The following is a 19,132-nucleotide window of genomic DNA, read 5'->3' on the forward strand; positions in this document are numbered from 1 at the left end:
GAGCCAGGGCAGCCAGGGGGATCTGCAGGAGGCCCAGCCCCGGGCATCAAACCCCTCCCTGGGGACAGGGATGGACCAAGGCCAGAACAGGATCTTGCAGGACAGGCTAGTTTGGGTGCCTCATGGTCGGGCCAGACAGGGATATAGGGACCTGGAGAGAGGCCCCACTGTGGCATAATTGAGGCAGGAACTACTACCCCCTTGGACCTGATTTGGGGTCCTGGGTTATGGCCAGAGTTGGGGAGCTGCAGACACTGGGCAAAAACAGATCAGGAAAGTTTTGGTTATAATTGTAAGAACTGAGATGAAAAAAGTGAAAATTTTCTCATCTAACTTCCCACATGTATGATATAGATGGAAATACCCTTTACAGACAGTAGAAAGATGTTTTGAGCCGACACTACATAGTCATTAAACTATTCTGATAATTAAAGAGTCTGTGTTTCGGGCCAAAATCTGCACCATAAAAATTACTAGATAAATATTTAATTAAAATAACATTTTTCCACAGCAAATGGCATTTTACTGCATCTTGATCAAGAAACCAAATTACTGCTTTGTCGCCTATTCAAAGAACACAAATTGTTAGATCTGTTTATCCATCAGTTAATGTACATTGATACAATGCCACTAATAATTCTCTCAGTATGAACAGTTTCAACATACTCTCCAATGAAATACAAAATCAGGCTTCATTTAGTACTTGCACTACATTTTGTTTGCCACATCTATTTATTTATATCTGGAAATTTTGCATCTTTTATGTTCAAATATTTTTCACATGCTGTGTAGAGAACTTTCTGTTCCATTGAGCTCAATTCTGAATGTATTATTGATTTCAGTTGCACAAAACCTTGCCTATTTCTTGTTTAGTAAGTTTTTCTCTTTTCCCCCAAGAGGATATTTTACGCAATCCAGAGAAGTTGTAGCATTCTGTTTTTATTTAATTTACAGTTCAGCAGTTTGTCAAATATATATGATGCAGATAATCTAAACCCTTTACAGTATTAGATAGAATACAAAGACTATCAAAGGAACTAGAAATGGAAACAATAATTTTTCAAGGCTTTTGATATATCTGCCATGTAAAAAAGGTTTACGAGGATCAGAAAGCCATGGTTCAATTAGTTTTATCTCCTGCAATACAGAAACAACTTGAGAAAATTACATTATAGTATTAGAGGTTTTGGGGGTTTTTTTGTTTTGTTTTTTGGTGTTTGTTTTTTTTTTTTTTAAGGCATGCACTATAATAATTTTTGTGCCTGTGACAATTTGATCTGTGCGCTCAGATTTTTTTTGCTGTTCCTTCTCCATTTCTACATCTAATTTATGGAATGCTCCCATTATGAAAACCTTTATTCTGTGTGTATCAAAGCTCAGTCTCATCAGCTACTCCTACACATATTGGCCATCCAGAAAGATACAGCTGTCGTCTGCTTGTCTGACATATGCCAAAAAATCCAGGTGAGCAAGAGAAGTAGGGATGTGTTGCTGACAGAAGATATTAAGTGAAAAATGCAGGGAGGTCATTTGATTTGCAAGTACTCACAATATACCAGATTTTATCTATGTATTTTCAAGGTGCTCATCAGAACACCTTTCTTTGACAAACCCTTCTACTCCAGCTAAGTTGAGGAAAGATTGCTGTAAGAAGAAAAATTTCTTGTAAATACTTCTACCAGATTGTTCTTTCTTCAGGTTTTAGTGACTGGTTCAAGGGAAACATACTTGTTTCCTTTGAAACCTACATACAACATAGTTCTAGAGCAGTCTTAACTAACACAAAACTAACATTCTGTATAATCTTTTTAAAGGAAAGAAAGGTGAGATTTCCAAAATCAGAAAAAAAAGATGCTTTGTGGTCTGTGCTATGGATATACAAAAAATATTTAACTTAAAACTTAAGGAAAAAAAAAAACTATTAAAAGCTTGAGAATTTTCTTTGCACAGTTGAGCCACATTTTTCTGGTCTAGAAATACTGAGAAAATTGTAAAAAATCTAATTGATTCTATAAGATGTCAAACCTATTAAAAAAACCACTAAACACTCTCGTCCCCAAAAAAACGCCACCAAAAAAAGTTATTTTATTTCTGCCATTTCAAGTAACAAGAAAAGACAATGGTTCCTCTGGTTGTCTGGCCTTTTTCCTCAACAGAAGTGTGGGGTTTGTAATAAATGAGCAACAGACAATTATCACTGCTCTGCAAGCATCTACAGGGATATTAACACTAAAGATCCATGCTTACAACACGAATCAGCAATTTCTTTTAAAGATATGGAGCTACTTCTAATTCAAACAGCAGACATTTTGGTATACTATTAACAGCTCTAGCCTGGGTCACTATGTAATGCTGACAATCTTTGCTTTCAGATAGGAAAAGTGAAAAGAGCTCAGTCCCAAAGAGATATGAGTCAGAAGAGTCCTATCTAATAAGATACAGGAACTGGGTATCTGGAGCAGTGGTACACTTCTCATCCTCCTGCAAGACTCATCTTAGAGGGTAATAGTAGTACCTGTAGAGAAGAAATAAAAGATTATTTGACATTAACCAGCAAACAAAGAATAGACAACTAAGAAACACTTTGCAACTTTTGATGATTCAAAAAATTTAGAGTGATGAAATAGATGGTCACTAAGTCACTGAGACCTAAAAATACATGGATTTTTTTGTATAGTGTTTTAGCCAACTATGGTAGTTTCAAGGAATAAATGGGTATTCAAAGAGATCAAAGTTTTTTCAGACATGTACTTGCTGTGTGATTCTGAGTTCCGTAGTAGTTTGGCACAAATTCTCTGGGAAATATGCTAGAGGTCTTTATCAGAAAATCACATTTATCTGTTCTGCTTGAAGAGGCTAAGGAACAGGTTGTAGTTCAGATAGAGCCACCGAAGGGGGCATTCCATCCAGATATGTAGACTAGAGCACATAAGCTCCAGTAGGCAAAGAGTGTATGAAAGAAACATTTTAAAACTAACATGTCTATACACTGTTATTTAAGGATGCACATTTCTCAGCCATTATTCATTAGTGTACTGTCAGAATCTGTGGTATTCTGTGGATTCCGAGATTGTAGAAAGTCTCTGTCTTTCTGCCCCGTTGCCAAAGAAGAAGCCATAATTCGTCTGTGCTGTTTTCAAGGTTGTTTATTCTGTCTATCTCTAACATGTTCTGCTGCCCTGCCGCAGGTCTGTCCTGCAGGGCAGCATGCGGGGCTCTGCCCCCAGTGGGATGTTACAAACATTATATACCAGAAACTACGTGTGCTATATTTACAATAATGTGCCAATATCTATCATCTACGTTGAACAGTGTGTCCCCAGCCTAAACCAATAGAAAAATGCCAACACTACAGTGAAACATGGAGGGCATGAAGAAGGAGAAAAAGGACAAGACACACCCAATTTCCTCCATCTTTTCCCCTTCGAACCCCTAATCTAGAAACCTAAAATGTTACTTTGGCACCCGCGCCACACTTAATTATTACTTATATCAAACACTCAGAGCTTGTAATTCATCCTGTAAGATTGAAAACACTTTTCCATGGACAGCGATCACAGACAGTGTCTCTCGGGGCTCTGTACAGGGGGTTCCTGACCCCCTGCCAGGGTCCCAGACCTTCCAGGGCAGCCAGAGGGAAGCCCTGGATTCCCACAGTGTACAGTTACTAAAATGCAGATACTGATGGTAGTCAAGTTTGTCAATATTGGTTTGAAAGAAAACTGGATCCTGAAGTGATGCTTGTACGGAAAGAAAATAAGATCACTTAGGTTGCATTCTGAGCAGGTTATTTATTACCAAATCATGAACTATTTCTGTCCTAAGAACTAGTGGTCAGTTGGCCCAACAGGGTACTTTACCAGTGCAATATTTTGTCAATAATACAAAATAATAAGTAAATGTGTCTCTGTTGTTATTTATATTTATAATTAATAGGCCTAAATGTAGAGGTCTGAACTTGATTGGAAACTCTGATTTGAGCTCATGATTCTTTACTCCAAATTTAAAATTCTTTAACTAAATTTAAATCAAATTTCAATATTTCTTTAAACTTGTACTGGATTCAAAATATAGTATGTAAAATATGGCCAATAACAGGTTTTCTGTTAAAGAGGTTTCATCCTTTTGTGTTGTGAAACTCAGGAGTAACTCCTCTCTAGCATTAAGCAGTGTTTTGGAGGGGTTCACAAACACTCAGCATCAGTTTTGCAGATAGTGCAACCAGGTAATCCAGTATGACTCGTATGCATTGGACTTGTTAGCAATTGATTGAAATCTTCAAATTCTGCAATGGCAATCACAATATACCAAGTAAGAGAGGAAACTGATTTCTTTCAAAAGCATAATGAAGCAGGAGCCTGACATGCTCTGCTGGAAGTCCATTACACCCTTCAGTGCAGGTTTAAAGAATTTTTTAACAGAATTATAGTTTCTTTAATCTATTATACAAGCATTAACAATTGAATTTCTACTATGCTTTAGACTGCAGTACCAGGAGCAGTTAAAATGTTTTTTGGGTTATTTTTTTTTATCTCAGTAGTTTCTTATATTATCTCATGTAATTTCTATGATCTGAATTGTTCTGCTGATTCAAAGCAGCATCAGGCACCCAGGTTTTGCACAGGTCCAACAGAAGGTCCTAAGAGAAGGCTCAGTATTATTAGCAGTAGCAGTGAAATCTGCACAGCAGTCCATTAATTTTAGTTGACATAGAGCCTGGGGTTTCACATGCATGCTTTGTTACCTTAATGAACTGGGATAAATATCTTAAATATCCTGGCGAGGCTTGGTATTCTCTGATTTCAGGTTTTCACAGATTTCTGATGTAGTATGATAGAGTGAAGCTAATGCAAACAGTCAAACTTCTAGGTACAAGCCCTTTTCTCCTGAAAAAAAAAATCCCTCTTGAATAAGTAGTAAAAGCATTTCATTACAAATGGTATGTCTGATGAAGATGGTCCTGCTGTGGTGCAATTCTATTTTGTAGGTTAAAATACCACATCTGTGAATACTTTTAAAAGGTGATTTTTAGACCACTAGTGGGTGGTTATTTCTCCTGGAGAGCTCTCAATTTGCTGTTATATTCTCTAAAGTGAATTTTTACATACCCTCTCATATCATCTGCCATCAGTGACTTTGTATCGTATTAGTCGTCCTAATATGCTTGCAACATTATTTTTACTGGCCTATTCCTTTTGCAGGTGGCACATTAAGGAGCAACCTTTCAAAATCCAGTGAGGAGCAGTGTAGGGAAAACATCCACCCATAGTAACTTGCTGTGGTCTGATTGGCACCTATCCTGAGTGTCTATTACACTGCATGACATTTGACTTAAAACTCTTGAAATAAGACTTTAATGCTCTCCTGTGGTACCAAAGTTGTACTATTTCAAAAATCATGCTATATTCTTTTTCTTTTAAGCTAACTTGCATTTTGACCAATGTTTCTGTTCTACTATATTTATTGAGGAAACTCCTCAGTGGTCATCAGTCAATTTATTACTGAATTTATTAAACTGCCCTGTATTCCAATTTGTGAACATAACTAGGTAACACTGGTTAACACCAGTGTTTATTCTTCTGGTATGATTTTCTGCTGATTGCTTGCTTTTATAATGTCTTGATAGATTTTTTACATCTTCAGGAAAATCCAGGCTTCTTTTGTATCTCATTTGCTTTAAAATGTTCTTTTATGACACCAACTGACATTAATTTATTGGATTATTTCCCCCATATTTAACATTTAATTTTAGTTCTAAAGATTTCATACTCACTATTTGTTTCCATCAGAAATCTAGATTTCTCATTTTACCTACACTTAACAAGAGGCTTCCTCTGTCTGTCAGAACAGTTGGCCCATCTACCTCTCTCATGTCACTCATTTAGGTATCATAGCTTCAATGCCATGAATGAGACTTAGCTTGTTTGCGATTATCACTTTCTATATAAACAGCTCGGCTCATATCTCTTGGTTAGTTCTCTGTTAGCAGTTATAAAAAATTAAAACTGTGTTGTTAAACTCACCATTTAAAAGTATTTTTGAGATTCTGGCACTGTAATTTTTTTTCTCTGAGGGAGGGAGGAGGACGGAGAAGGTACTATGGGTGTCTCCAGACTTATAAATCATTGCTTTTAATATGCCTTTTTTTAACTGCTCTAGAGTTTGAGGAGTAGATGGATATTGCTGATGTTTTACCCTATGTACAGGGCCCAGAGTTGGATTTTGATGTTCCTTTAAGGTTGCTTGCAACTCAGGATATTCTATGAGTTTTACTCTCTTTTTTTAGGTTCATATTTTTCTCTGCTTCTTTCAGATGTGATCTCTTTGAATTCCTGTCTTGTAAAAGCAGTTTCTTAATATTAGCAACAACTGATTATCCTTATCATTTGCTTCAGCAGATTTCATATTTCTCACTTTTTTTTTTCATTTTGTGAATAGCTTATTCCCCAGAAAAACATACCTGAAAGGCCTTGAACAGCATAACTACACTTTTTCTTTCTACTTAAATAAGCTTGCCACTTATATCCTAATCTTTTGTCCCTGTGTATATTAGAAAATGAGTGACTTTGTAGCTTGCAGGTCATTTATCTATCTCAGGTCTTGCAAAGTTTCAGCCCCATTAGCTTCTTCTGCCTATTCAAGCTTTCAGAGATTTGCACATTGATTTAAAAGTAAATGAAGTCATCTTTCTTTTTTTAAATTCTGACCCCTTAGTTAGAGTTAACTTAAGCTGCTAAAAGAACTGAATATCCTATTACTAATGATTTTAAAGCATATTTTCAGCAGCTCAACTGCAAGAGCAAGAATTCTTCAATCACTTCATTTTAGCTGGGAAAAAAAAAAGGCCATGATGAAACAGTGGAAAAAGCTGTAGCTGTTGCTGTAGTTTTACAGAAAAAACAGCATACCTGTATAATACACATGATGTATTTTTTTTTTCTAATTCATTTGTATCAAATGTTCAGGCATGATATCTATCACCACGACACTGCTGAAGTCAATTTACCATGTCTATTAATATCCGCTGCAGATCTAGCCCCTTGATAAGGTAATATAATTTATTTTTCTGGCTAAAATGATGTTTCTAAAGACCATTTTGGAATAAAGAATTTTATGTGGCCAAATATTCTCAAATGCTATTGGCTCTAATTCAATTACTACTTTTCTTATTACTAAGTAAAAACTTTTTAGTATTTAAATGTTACATTAGTTTGGGTTTTAAAAACATGATTCATAGAGCACCCTCAAAAAACTTGGTTTGCATTAAGTATTTTGCTCATTAGAAGAAATTTGGAAAAACTAGCCACAATTTTTTTTCTTGTCAATATATTAAATAGAATATTCACAACCTCTTAATCAACTGGGTATTACTTTGCTTATTCCAGTGTAGCACAGAATAATTTTAAATGGTTTATTATATTCTTCATTCAAACAAATAACAAAATACACATAAGAAAATAGTCAATATACAGATTTTTTTTTGTTACTATTAAAACCCGCACATATATGTGATATCTAAGAATTTCCATTATGTACAAAGAAAAGCAAGTTAGACTTTTACGGTTAACATAAAGAGGGAGTTAACTGCCTCTTATTCCATCTGTATCCACAATGAAGTGTTGTTGATATCTTTTCCAGGATGAGGCATTCAAGGAAAATCCCATCTGAAATCCTTTACTATTTTAGAGAGACTACTCAGTCCTACTTTACAACAGAGGAACTAAATGACTATTCATTCTAGCAAGGTTCTGGGGAAGAGATTTGGTCCTCAAGGCCTGTCAGAGAACCTGTAGGCTAAAACTGAACCCCAGTGAGTCTTATTTTATAGTTGCTTTCTGTTTTTAACCAGGTCACCAGTTCTTTACTATTTCATTTTGTTTTAGTTTATTTCAAACTCTGTGTTTCCCTATTGAATTATTCTGTAAATAAAACTGTATAAAATCCAAACTGAATTTCAGCTGTACTTTAACCTAACCATAAGTTGTGAATCCAATTCTTTTTTTCTCTCCATTCCCATATTTCTTTGCTCTTTCACATCAAATGACTGGATATAGTTTGAGTGTGGCCAAAGTGTAATAAGAATCAGACCCAGGAGAAACCCAGGATGGCAGCCTATGGTTAGTCTATGTTCTTGGTAGTGCTTTGACTGAATGTTGTCTTTCTGAATGTCTTTATTTCTCCATTTTCATTTGTAACACGAGAAGTTCTGTTTAACTTTTGATTATTCAGCGTATTGGATGTTCTTCCTCCCCAGGTATAGTCTGTTATCCCATTCACTTTATCTCACAGTACACTAAAAAACCACAAGCTAAAGCCTCCAACTAGTTTTCTGAACAGCACCAAGATCTTACACAGTTCATTTTTGGCCAGCACTCCGTTTTCAGTCTGTCATCCTCCAAATGACAAGCTCCTTAATTTCCTTTCTAAAGATCCAGAAATAACTCTGTGGGACTCCCCTCCTGGCTCCTTCCCTGTTTGCCCCTAACTAAAGATTTGATTCTTCATGCTGAATAGCTCCTCATACTCTGAACTGTCTGTTAATTATCTTGTGATTGACTCCTAGCTCTGCCAGCCACTCTCTCCATTCACTCTTTCAGAACTTAACTTCAACTCATATCAAATTCTACTTCATTAATGACTATCACTGTCTCACTGCAGAAAGCTTCTCAAAACTTTTGACTTCTCAAACTAGATCATGTGTACTTGTCTCAAATTAATTTCACTCCCATTTGAGAACTTGCCAAGAGGATACAGCACATTTCTATGAGTTACTGTGGCCACAAGCCATTATTTCAAATGCAAACAGTAATTTGCTTTACTATAGCCTTTAATTAGTATGCAATTAACCTGGATATGTCATCACTACATAGCTATTATTATTAATTATTCTATGCTAGCCAGGGCAGCTGGTTTTCTCTTATGTTTCCTCAAATACCATTAACAGTAGATTTCTGAGCACTTCAAAAAGCCAGACTGTGCCCAGATTGTTAATGTTCTATGACCTTTGGGGAAGCCTAATTAGAATAGTTGGAGAATTTCAAATGTAAATAAAGAGCATAGCAATTTATAATTAGGTTTAAACATTTGGCTCCAGAAAGGGTTCAAAGGAAGTTAGATTTCCTTGGTGGTTTACCATGCACTTAAACAAAATGTTCTGTACATTGAAGATAAACCTGTTAGAATATGATATGTAATATTGAAAATTAGAATTGCAGCTATGAGAAGTCATCCTAACAGCAGATTTTGTATTTTACCACAGGCTACCCACTTTTTTTCCCTTTTCACATTAGTTATATTAGTTTCAGAGTCAAGGTGTTCAGAAGTAAGAGAAAACTAAAAATGCTTTGATATTGGACTGATAGTTTGTCTGAGGGAAGGAGGGGTTTAGAAGGTTTTGTTTGGATCCATATTTAAATTATGTCAGTAATAGCTAAACAGGATGTAATTACATAGAATAACAAATCTGTATCTTGAGCCAGATGAAGATCTTTGGTCTGAGATTATTATTGCAGAAAGTACAAATGCTATCACTTTTTCCCTAGAGACATTTGATGGAAATAAAGGCTCATTGACTATTTAGAATAATTTAATAGATTAATAGAAACATTAAGATTGGAAAACACCTCCAATGTCTTTGAGTTCAACTTTTGACTGTATACTGTCTTACAACTAAACCAAAGCAACAAGTTTGTCCATGTCCAGATATTTCTTGAATACTAGGAATTTTAACTACACCTCTTCTATGGGCAAACTTTTCCAGTGCTTCATAGCCCTTTCAATGAAGAAATTATTTCTGATGTCCAACCTAAACCTCCCCTGGCATGGCTTGAGGGCATTTCCTCTTGTCACTAGCTGCCTGTGAGAAAAAGCCATACCCACCTGGCTACACCCTCCCTTCAGGCAGCTGTAGAGAGCAATAAGGTTCCCCCTGTGCCTCCTTTTCTCCAGGTAAAGCAAACTCAGTTCCCTCAGCTGCTCCCCACAGGACTTTCCCTCTAGGCCCTTCACCAGGAGCATTGCCCTTCTCTGGACACACTCCAGCACTTCAGTGTCTGTCCCGCAGTGAGGGGCCCAGAACCAAACACAGGATTCAACGTGTGGCCTCACCAGCGCTGAGTGCAGGAGAACATTCACTGCCCTGGTCCTGCTGGACACAATATTGCTGGCACAAACCAGGATTAGACTGGCCTTCTTCTGGGCACAGCTGGATTATGTTCAGTCAGCTTTTGACTAGCGTTCCCAGGTCCTTTTTCTGCTGGGCATCTTTCCAGCCATTTTTTCCCCAGCCTGTGGCATTGCATGGAGTTATTGTGACCCAGGTGCAGGATCTGCCTTATTAAACCTAACCCAAGATGGGATCATAGGCCTTGTTCCATCATTTCAGCCTGTCCAGATCCCTCTGCAGAGCATTCAGACCATCCAGCAGAACAACACTCCCAAACAACTTTGTGTCATACAGAAATTCATTGTGGATTCATTTGATCCTCTCATCCAAATCCATTTTCTTACGCAATATTACACAATGTTATTGCACATTAACATTGCAATTGTTATAGGAAAAGAACAGAAACAGGGAACTAAGGTGCAGCAGAGCATGGTGGGGAGGAAAACCCAGTTCTAATATTGTCTCTATCATTGTCATTCACAAGGAAGGATCTGTGGCTCAGAGCTGTAAATTTAAGTGTTTCTAGTCAGAAAAAGCATGTTGACACTGTGAGAAGATGGTAACACTGTGAACCCAGCAGTGTGCAGGGACACATTGACTTAGCTTTGGGTGTTAGCTGCTGAACTGGAAGCATTACAGCTGGATTAGGCTCATGCTGTATCCTCACTTGCCGGTCAAGGCAGGCACAATTAACCCAGCCTTAACCTTGCTCTGCAGAGAGCCCTACCTCCACTCCACACCACAAGGTGGATTTGTTGCCTCCCTCCAGGAGCCAGTTCATCAATCCCCGACACAGCATTGCCTGAGTGAGGAGGCATGCTTAGCTGCCATTAGTTACCATCTCCTGCACACTATTCATTTTTCCTCATTGGTCATGTCAGCTAACAGTCTGCAGAGGTTCTTGCAGTAGTAACATTTCTTCTCCTTTGTGTAGTCTCCAGCACAGGGCTAAGAATGAAGGAAGAAAATCAGGGCAATTTCATCAATGTGGCAGTGACTCCTCTCCCCACAATCTGAAGATGGATTGATCCATGTTCTTCTCCTAAATTAACTCAGTAAGAGAGAGAAAAGCAGATTTTCTAGGACTAGATTGGTTCCAAGACAAAAACATCAGTATCATAGCATATACCAATACTCAGATTTTAATGAAATAAACACCATGAGACATAGTCACTAAACAATGATTTCAAAACAGCTATTACCACCATAGCAGCATTTATGCTTTGCAGATGGGATAGGTGTCTAATCTCTTAATTCCACCTAGATACAATAGTTTAGACATTCAGGGGTAATATTAAAATCTTGTAGGCACTATGGTAATTAGCATGTTGGATTATAATTTTTAACCTGAAGATGTGGACTATTTTTTTCTTTAATCAATATCAAGAAATGAAGAAAGAGTATAAAATAAACTAGGAAAATGTTCTGTACTGGCTGTTCCTGAAAAGTAGTGTTAATTAATACTCCTCTTTTTTTCAGCCAAGGAGATGGCTGGCTTAAGAAGAGCTGCTCTATTTAACATAGTTCTGTTATCAGGCATTTCATTTTACCATTTTTATAAACATGAGGATATAAGAAAGGAGAAAAATAATAAAAAACCTTTCATAGAGCACCATCTTTAGTTCTCAGAACTCCATGCTAAGTAAATACAAGTTAATGCCTTAAGATAATATCATTTACAGGAATTTTGTATGCAAGAAATCTGTGAAAAACCTAACATCTTATGATAACCTGTATATGTCCTGGCTTCTTTTTTGTTCCCATTGTTATATTGACCTATTTTCTAAGGATTTATTACTGCATATCAGATAAGTTCATGAAGTTTGTGTAAAAAAAGCAACTGGTTTTTTCTTTTTTCCTTTTTTTGGAGGAATGTGTCCTACAACACACTGCTTATCTTTTTTGGATTTTTGTTGTTGTTGTTGTTGTTGTTGTTGTTGTTGTTGTTTTCCTTAAGCATTTATTTTAATTTGCCTTAGTATTTAAAAAAATATTTCATTAAAAATCTGGAAAAAGAATGAGGAAGGTGTTTAAGAATGTCCTTTTAAAGCATCAGTCTGCTAGCATGAATCTGCAGTAAAAAAAATGTTTAAAGATTTGGATTAAATGTATTTTTTACTTCTGGAAATAACTTTCTACCAGATTCTATGCAGCTTTTAGCAGTAATATTCCAAGGCCATGGTCATCCTTCAAGATCTGATTCCATGTTTTTATGGACATTTCTAATAGAAGATACGTGAAGAGAATCGCTGGCATTTCATGTCAGTGTTGGAAGTAGAGGATGGTGTATTATTTTGTTCTTGTGATTTTTGATAAACCTAGGAACAAAACATTTAATTTAATCTAAATCTCTAGAGTGTTATATACTCCTCAGAGACAGAAAAATACCCCAAAGGATTCAATTCTTTTTCAGGAAAAAAAAAAAAAACAAACAAAAAACCCCATAATTCCACAGTGATAGGTATTATCCCTTTGTATCATCTCAGGAAGGAGTCTTGAAAATCTGTTTACCTGGCAAGTCACTGTTTTGTCTTCTCTGGAAGGGTATTGCCTTCCTGATTTGTCTAATGAACTAATGTTCATTAATGACTCAATGGTCAGAAAACAGATCACTGTCATTTCGTAAAAAATGCTGGAAAGTATATGGGAGAGGAGACATCCAGAAAAGTGTGTGCTTTTATGGTACAAAATCATTTACTTGTCCTGGAGCATAAAGTCTGCTATTACGTATAAACAGGCCACACATTCCCCTTGAAAAAGTCCAATATGGCAAAAGACTTAAGATGCCTCTTGGGATGTATTTATTTTGATTTTTCAGTTCTACCCTCAAGTGTTCTTACCAGTGTAATTCAATGCAGAATTTGCTGGTGCATCCGTAAAATAGAAGTGTTTCTAGTCTTAAATTTGACCCAATGCATTCCATCTCTGTCCTGTTTAGAGCATGGTTTCTGGGCCCAGAAATCTTTTCTTAATCTGTTTTCTTTGTTCACAGCATCTTTTTGACAAACATCGATGAACATGGATAGTGAGTGAGTGTCGTTAAGTCAATTCAGATTAGAAAGGTTTCTATGGCCTCCTGTCCCATAACTCTGCTACCATTCCTTGGAAAAGGATTCACTTCCTTAGAATTCCTGTCTTTGAAAAAGTTTATTGTGCTTACTTACTTGTTGAAGAAGTGCTTTATTTTCAGATATGCAGTCAGAATATCAGTTGACAGCACCTATCTGTGCAGGCATTCACGAGCCAGTATAAATCTAGAAAAACTATGCAGTTTTTTATGCTCAGTCATTCCTTGCCGTATTTCTCATTTATTTATATTTCTGATAAAACTTCATCTCTAACCTCAGCATGGAATGGATCAAATTCTGAGCCCAATATCTATAGCAGGTTATCCTTCAAAGACTCCATTGCTCTCTTTGCACCTAAAATTTTATGCTAGCTACAGAAATTCAAATTTTAAGATACCATTAGATACTGATTTATGAACCTCAGAATCAGTAGTGTCATAGGAGTTGTATTTAAGAAAAAAAAAAAAAAAAAAGAGAAAATTAAATGGTATTTTTTAAATCTGATTTAGGCATTAATAAAGTGTTTTGTATCTGTTTTCCTCACTGGCTATTAGACTTCTAGTTCTACTCTACAATTTAGCTACATGAGGATAATGTACTTTTCTTGACTCAAGCTGCTATAATATTAGCAACACAGTGGGAAATATTCTTATATAAATATGCATATAGTCCCTTCCTTGCATGTTAGAATAACATCCACAAAAATGACTACAAGTTTCTGATGCTCTGTTAATTGGAGCCAGAAATGCTATCAAAATTTATTTAAAACATATTTGACTGACAAGTAATATACTCTAAATTACTGCTGATATTTTTGACAGACACATCTAATTACTGCTAATTAGTTCTGAATTAATTATAAAATTACATGTTTGCATTCATTAGTATGCATCAAAGTGCCAATGGTCATTCTGAGGACATAATTTATAGTTCCACATAAAGGAAAACAGGCAAATCTGGTAGTGAAATAGAAACGTCTGTGAACAGAAGTGTTTCTGCACATAATGATACACTCCACATGGCTCACCAAAATAGGGCAGTATTTGCAACAAACTAGAAGCAAGTAAAACAGCAGTAGTTGCAGTTCTGCTGTAGGACTGAGCAGATTCTTCAGCTCTACATGAATTAACCATAATGATTAAGACTGCCATATTTTCTTTGAGAAATGATTAAAAAAAAAAAAGGAAACTTTCATTTTTTCTTTTTTTCCAAAGAATATATGATTCTTTGGAAAAAAAACAAAAAAACCTCAGTTTCTTTTGGAAGCTTCCTTCCTTCCTTCCTTCCTTCCTTCCTTCCTTCCTTCCTTCCTTCCTTCCTTCCTTCCTTCCTTCCTTCCTTCCTTCCTTCCTTCCTTCCTTCCTTCCTTCCTTCCTTCCTTCCTTCCTTCCTTCCTTCCTTCCTTCCTTCCTTCCTTCCTTCCTTCCTTCCTTCCTTCCTTCCTTCCTTCCTTCCTTCCTTCCTTCCTTCCTTCCTTCCTTCCTTCCTTCCTTCCTTCCTTCCTTCCTTCCTTCCTTCCTTCCTTCCTTCCTTCCTTCCTTCCTTCCCACTAGGACAAAGGAAAGTTTTCCTTTGCACAAGGGAAACCTTTCACTGAGGGTAAATAAGAATATCTGTGTGTAGCTGCATATACTCAGATAAATGAAAAATATATGAGGCAGTATGTTCAGCTACACTGGACAGCTAGAACACACGAGGAAAAGGAAAACCCCCCTATTCTCCTGCATTCTTTTGTTTGTGTTTGCACAAGGGGTTATGTCAAGAATTGAGCTAAAACCCAGCATGCTTCCTGCCTGTGATTTTTGTGTCCCATTTCAGGTTAAAGGACTGTGAGATGCACTCAGTGCTGTAAGAATTGTTCAAGGTTCTGTTGCCTGGTACTATTACTGACATTACAGTAGAGGGTTGAGGAAAAGCCTTGGAACCAGCATATCTGCCCATGGCTGAGTACAAAGGAGTGAATAAATGTTCTTTAATTACAAATAACTGTACTGTCTTTATCCCTCAAAGCATATTCCAGAGCTCATCTCAGGCCTTTAAATGAGCATAGAATAATAAATGAGCAGCACATTCTTGAATCCAGTAAAATGTGCCCAAAAGGCTGGTTTTGCCCTGCATTCAAAACATTAGAAATGTATCTATGAGAAATGCATATTTTGACTTAGTGGAATATTATGAAAATGCAGTACAGAATGCCATTTGATAGACCACAGTGAAACACAATGTTTTTCAATAGGTAAGAAAGTCTGACTGAGAACTCTTTTATTGACAGGGAGGGATCTGATCAATTCAAAACAAAGAGCTATTTTTCTTATAGGGATTGATTTTATTTGTTTTGGTTTTGGTGTTTTTAGTTGCTTGCTAAAAATTAAACCCCCTAATAGAATGAAATAGTTTAAAAGGAAAGAACTGTTTGAAAGAAATCTGTCCCCTGCAAGTTTCTTCACTAAAGCCAGAGCTTCTTGGACAAAATTCCCTACCTTTGTTATTCAGTGAATTTAATGATCTGAGGTAGTCATGAGTTTACCCTGGAAAGAAGTGCTGTTTATTAGCAAAAGCACGTGTTATATAGTGTGATCACTCAGTTTTGTAGCTTTGCAGAGGCTTTGTTCAAACATTGCCTAATGAATGTGTCTAGCCTTAAAATATTCTGTTGTCTGGAGTGCTCTGTAGAGTCCTATCAGTTGAATTGCAGCTGCACTACAGGTACATTTAATCTGGGGTTTCTTATAACTGAAAGAATTATGAAAGAGAAACGCGCTGACTTTCTTTTCAACTAGGCACATCTGGCTGTTATTAGTTAAAGAAAAGTATCTTGCTTCCTAAGCAGATTTAATGCATAACAAACTATCTAATAATCTAACAAGCACACACACACAAAATAACCCACCAAAACAGAGCAAGCAACAACAGAACAAAACAAAAATCAAAACACCTTTTCTAATCTTCATGTATTATTTATGGTTTTTTTACAGGTATGTGTTTGAATGAATAGTGCCTAATCATAAATGATATTTAAAAGCCTATTTTGTCATGAGTTAATGCCCAAGTTCATCATGTATCAAAACCATGCTGTTGACAGAGCAAAGAAACAACAGATCTTCCCCTCACATCCTTATGAGATGCTCAGAAGGCACAGTTTAGGACTGTGAACTATCTGTTCTGTGACTTAAGGGTTTTTAAACTAAATTAAACTGCATTTTAAATTATTAGTATATGAGCCAAAGTATCCTTTAACTGAGAGGATAAATATAAAATTGAAGTCCTACAATATCTAAAAGTATATACATGATAACGTGACATATTTTTTTACACCAGTTTTGTTTTTGAGGTTTCATTTGAAGTACAAGGCTAAGCCTGGAACAAATAAGTATACAGGAGTAAAACTGTACCTTTAATCCGGGTTAAAATGTGCTCTTTCTGCATTTTAGTCACTGCAGTGCCAGCCAAAAAAAATTGGAGTGATAGGAAAAAGGCTTCAAACAAAACTCAAGTTGCCTAGCCTACTTTCATTGAAGAAAGTGTCTTTTTTACCTTTCTGCATTACCAGACTAAACTGATTTCATTTGTGAACCATTTTCTAAAATGTAAGGTCATATTACAAAACAGTTTATTCTATGTGCATATAAAGCTTGTAACATCTTCCAAAAAAAGGGACAAATCAAGCATTAACTTCTCCTCAGAGTACTTTTATTTCTCAAACTGTTTATTCCTTTACATGCTTTTATTTTTTTGTGGGTGTATTTTACTCTCCTGCTGTAAACATTGCCCCACAGTTGGATACACAAAATTAAATCATTTAATGGATTTGTGGCTCAGTTGATTGAGGTCCCTGGGTCTCTCTGCGCTCCTGGCAGCCATCTTATTTGGTCTGTTACTGTCATTCACTGTCATTTCCACTTGGCTGGCGCCTGTGACAGGTCAGATTACTGGATGTGCTCAAAATATGATATGAAAGAGAGGACTGTGATTCTGATACTGATGGATACTGCTCTGCTTGCTACAGCTATCTGAGGAGATCTTAGTAAATGCAGTTTCCCCAGGCTGTTTGGGGAGTCAGTGAAAGAACTGATGGTAAATTGAGGGACCATCTGTGTACATTTACTGATAAGCTGATGCTTTCTGAAATGCATTTCCATTACATGGGTATTGTTAGAGGCAGAAGCTGGTTTACTGACTCAGGTTTATTTTATAATAAGTTACATTTTTATACATTGGCCAAGTTGAACACCATTTCATCTATCTTTTGTACATTTATTTCTGTTCTGTTCAGCTAAACAATTTCAGGTTTTGGGATGTTAAATTAATTGTGCAGCCTTTCTCTACTTTCCCTACCACAAGAGCTCCATTTTCTCCCAAAATAGCTATGTAATTTAGAGAATATGCCAAGAATTTTTTTATAACAGTTTATTGAAATAGCTCAAAATATTTAATATATGTCTTATTAAAGAACTTGACAGTTTGCAGAAGAATTTGGAACATTTCACTGCTAGTAGCTGTGATTCAGAGGCAGATACTTCAGCAGCTTCAGCAACTGCAGTCAGTGAATTACTGTGACTCTAAATAGATTTATAAAAATAAAATAAAAATATGTTGTATGCCAATTATAAGAGAGAAAAAAACTAGTTCTGGATGAAAATAGAACTGTAAATAAAAATGTTGACATCACAAAGATCAATACTAATATGATTTTTTTTTTTCCTTGAGTAGAACTTAAGAAAAATTATAATAAAAGAGAATATATATTTCTATAAAAAATGTCTCTGAATCTCCATGGAACTTTTTAGCCAATTTAATTCAAAGTGTGAATCCAAATTTATTGGCAATGCAGCATTAAATGTAAATGTGAAATTCACATTTCACATAAAATGAGAACTGGGATGAAGTTAGCCAATCTGCCTTTGCCATAAGGGTAAAGATAATGAATAAGTCAGTTTGTCACTATTGTGAAGTATCTAAGTTAGATTATGTTGAATAAACAATGGTTAAAATCATGGCAGGTGTTATATATGTATTAGGTGTTCTTTCACAAATGGACAAACCAGATTTCCAAATTTTCTATGTTCTCCAGTCCTATCAGATTTTGCAATCCAGAACTGCTTATACACACTTTGCTCTTTCAGAACTTAGTGTGGATACTTTTGATCATAAAAGATGTTGGTTCTCCTGTTTGCACATAAAAAAGGGTGTGGCTTAAAATAAATTTGCCTTTCTTTTACATTAACATGTGGTTACAGGGCTAATAATGATGTCTAAAACAATTTATATGGTCTCTTTGCACAATGTATAAGATATGAAAATGTCATTCTACCAAATAGCTATATTTCTTCTACAGAAGATTTATTTGGGAAAGTGTAAAATACACTGCAGAGGACATGCAGAGGCTTATTTTCCATTATAAATGGCAAGTTCTTTCTCAGAAATGTTTCAGAGGAACCAGTATATTGATTTTCAGCACTCAAAATCCTGCAGAAAAATTGGTAGCCTGAAGAAGTGGAGACTAAGTCTATCAAAAGGCTTCATCTCTGACAAAGTTTTCCGCTATCTGATGGTTTGGGCTCAGAAAAGTAATGAAAAAGCCATGAAACAAAAATAATTTGATGTAGCTGTTATCTAGCAAGAACATATGAGAATTATACAGGAATAATAAAATAGCTGTGAATAAAAATATTTTTAAAACATTTGTAAAGATAAATTTGAAAGGAAGAATAATAAAAGTATTTTGTTTTGGTTTGTTTTTTACTTGTATTCATCCAATATGAAGAAGGTGCCAAATATTTCTTATGTGTCAGGTTTCTTGTCTTGTGCTTATTACTCTGGATGCCTTTTTCTTGTCACAGAAGGCAAGAACTTCTTTCTCTATTCACCTCACGTCTTTCCTGGACTCATGGGATTATAC

At 36.0% G+C, this 19,132-nt stretch overlaps 1 long non-coding RNA gene across 1 annotated transcript in view; it reads right to left on the reverse strand.

The window, feature by feature from the left end:
• Window positions 1–564: 564 nt before the first annotated feature.
• Window positions 565–19,132, reverse strand: part of LOC140682512 (uncharacterized) — a 55,101-nt gene continuing 36,533 nt past the window's right edge. Inside the window, exon 3 of the long non-coding RNA XR_012054349.1 lies at window positions 565–2,515. This is a non-coding gene — a long non-coding RNA (uncharacterized lncRNA). The remainder of the gene's footprint in view (window positions 2,516–19,132) is intronic.

This window comes from Taeniopygia guttata, chromosome 2 (assembly GCF_048771995.1).
Source record: "Taeniopygia guttata chromosome 2, bTaeGut7.mat, whole genome shotgun sequence".
Taxonomy (NCBI): domain Eukaryota; kingdom Metazoa; phylum Chordata; class Aves; order Passeriformes; family Estrildidae; genus Taeniopygia; species Taeniopygia guttata.